The sequence below is a fragment of the Trachurus japonicus genome, chromosome 13, assembly GCF_045865225.1.
Source record: "Trachurus japonicus isolate A0001 chromosome 13, Traja_1.0".
NCBI lineage: Eukaryota > Metazoa > Chordata > Actinopteri > Carangiformes > Carangidae > Trachurus > Trachurus japonicus.
The window spans coordinates 3,679,781-3,682,782 of NC_140919.1; the positions used below are offsets into that span (position 1 = coordinate 3,679,781).

The 3,002-nt window shown below is 44.2% G+C and overlaps 1 long non-coding RNA gene across 1 annotated transcript; it reads right to left on the reverse strand.

Annotated features, from left to right (window-relative positions):
* Positions 1-1,468: 1,468 nt before the first annotated feature.
* On the reverse strand, positions 1,469-2,588 carry LOC146975277 (uncharacterized). Its single transcript, XR_015037401.1, has 3 exons — positions 2,511-2,588; positions 2,039-2,105; positions 1,469-1,555 (listed from the first exon to the last, which is right to left on the reverse strand). It is a non-coding gene; the product is annotated as an uncharacterized LOC146975277 (long non-coding RNA).
* Positions 2,589-3,002: the final 414 nt, after the last annotated feature.

The following is a 3,002-nucleotide window of genomic DNA, read 5'->3' on the forward strand; positions in this document are numbered from 1 at the left end:
GCGAAATATCATTCTAGGGTGAACTATCCCTTTAATTGGTCCTACTCCAATCAGAAACACAACTCAAATTGAAACACCTGTGTTGGTCCTCAACATGGCAGGTCTAGGACTACATTTGAAACTCATGAATAGTTTTTAGTTGTCAAGTGCAAGTTTTTTTCCACCAGAATTAATAAATGGCCTGCCAACACTACTAATGCACTTGCTTTATATTCTATTTTTTTCTACTTTTATAACACAAGACAGATTTTAGTTTTACATTCAATTAGTGTCTGTTTTACAGAAAACCGTACCGTACCAAACCGTGACTTGTGCGTACCGTAACCCCTAATTATTATATAAGCGCCCCTTACCGGCCAGCCTCCCCTCTTGAGCTCCAGTGACACACAAAACACACTTTGCTGAGCACCAGCACCGGTACCAGCAACGATGATGGCATTAACTCGGGACCAACGTGATCACTATAAGCGATTTACACTGTATACAGTATTTATATATTCAGTTACACATGGTCACAACTACTATGTTTAAGCAAACTCACCACAGATTGTGTTGTAGAGTTTGGTCCCCCCGAATGACGTCTTCCCATTCCTTCCTCTCAGGCTGATCTTTGCCATTCTTTTATTTGTCATTGTCCTGCCATGGTAAAACAGATTTATATAAGAGTATTATATAGTGTAATCAAGTTGCAATTCCCCAAAACTGATTTAATGCCACACAAAACTGCCTTGCTCATGCACACAGAAATACTTCTTCAGTCATTTCAGATGTGTCTAAACATTTGTCTAAAAAACATGATATACTGTATATAGCTAAATTACATGTTGCTTTTCTACCTGGAAATAGTTGTAACAACAAGTGATTTGTTCCATTTCCATGACTTTTCTCCAACTTATCCAAACTACTGGATTGTGTAGTTTGTGTTGTTCAATTACCTGGACCACTATAATTCAATGCAAAAAACAAACTTACGCAGCCATTGACCTCATCACAAAGTCAGCAGCGTCAACGCCCCCCAACCTCACAGATGTTTACTCTGAAAAGGAGCAACAAGAAACAGAAAAACTTAAGAGTCCAGACTTCCACAAAGCAGAGATATGACATTTGTCTTTTGTAGGGGGGGGGATTCTAGCAATTCTTGAAAAAAAAAAGTTGGGGACTCCCTTGAACCCTCTCAAGGACCCACTTTGAGAACCATTGATCTAAAGACTCTGATGAAGGAGCGACGCTCACCTGGAGGAGTGACGTTTGAAGCAGGAGCTGATTGAGGCTGTCAAAGGAGGTAATGAGGCGCAGCAGGAGGAAGGAGGAGGCTGAGGGGGAGACAGAATCTCGGTCAATAAATCAAACAATTAATCAATCAATCAATCAATCAATAGGACTGTGGTGATGGGAAGTACCTGGATGGTCAAAGAGATGGTCAAAGAGATGGTCTGCGCTGCAAGAGGGCAGGGGGACCTGCCAAGGCCCCGGGAACGAGGAAGGAGAGGCCAGATGCTCCACAGACAGGACGGTGGTGATCTCTGGTCGCACAGTCAGCCTGGTTTAAAAGTTCCTTCAAAATAAAGGTGGATGTGGATGTTTAGAAATCAAGCCAATAAGTATGTACATGGAATAACTGTACACAGGGATTTCTGACTGAAACAGAATTAACTAAGCCTGGCTGTTAGCCTGGTCTGGAAACAGGCTAGCTTCAGAGAATAAATCAAACATTATAGTAACTTGACCAGGATATATTTAGCCTGCTTTTTAACAACCAACTTGAGGCTAAATTCAGCCAGGATAACCAATATCCCGGATTAATCCCTTATCTAGATTTTGTGAGAGCGAGGCTTGAATTTACACCTCTGACATAATCAGAATTGTGTAGTTGTTTTGATCACGTGACACAAGTCATGCAGGCAGCTCGCAGCCTCGCATTGGACGGAGGAGGAGGACGGGGTGATTGACAACTCGGACCGCCAATCGCCGGTCATAGACAAGACATTACTTTACGACCACCGGCCTTTCACAATAATGATAACCAGCTTCGTAGTACCGTGTTAACCCGGGCCGGGACTTGAGGTTTTGTTGAGCCGGAAGGTGAACACAAAGCCTGGCCGTCTCTGTGAAAATAAAAGTTCGAGCGTTAGCACCGCAAGTCCGCGACAAAAACGCACTAATCTCTTGTTTATGACAAATAAAACAACACAAATACAGTTACAAATAATAAAAACGTTGGGCTAACGTTAGTTAGCACTGCTAGGAAGCGTATTAAGAAAAAAAGTAAGACTGTTGGCGAATGCTGCTGTTGGCCTAATAGTAACGGTTAACGTTAGCTTAAACAAACCTTACACAACCGTTAAGCATACTTTAACGTTAAACAGCAAACTGTACACAACCGTTAACCAAACTATAACGTTACACAACCAGCAAACTGTACACAACCATAAACCATACACAGCGTTGACCAAACCGTACACAAAACATCACAGGTTTATAATAAAATATGACTTTACAACTTTGCTTACCGCTTTGGACTTGTTCGTGGCAGCCTGCCGTCAGTTCCTGCGGCCGTTAAAGTGACCTCCGCTCCGGTCAGAACCGGCTGCTGGCAAACTGATGATGACGACGTCACAGACCCACTTTGCGCATGCACAAGCATGAGTATGGGCTTTAGCTCTCGAGCGAATGCATCAGTCGATCCTGAAAGGGGAACTAAACCATAGATATATAACGAGCTACTCTAACCGCACTAGTAGCGTGGACACTACTAGGAGAGGACGCCAGAGCCGTGACACAGCATCTACAGCTGATCCGCCGGCTCGTTAACTCGTTAACGGCTCGTTAGCGCCGGCCGCATTAACGATTCCCATTCAGGCAGCTGTTAGCAGCCGTTAGCCGCAGCAGAGCAGCTAGAGTGCCTAGCAACCGTTAGCGGCAGGCAGCAGCCGGTGCTGATTGGTCGGGGAGCTGGTGGGCCGGTGACGAAAGCTGCCTCCAAAACGTCATCTGCCTCCATC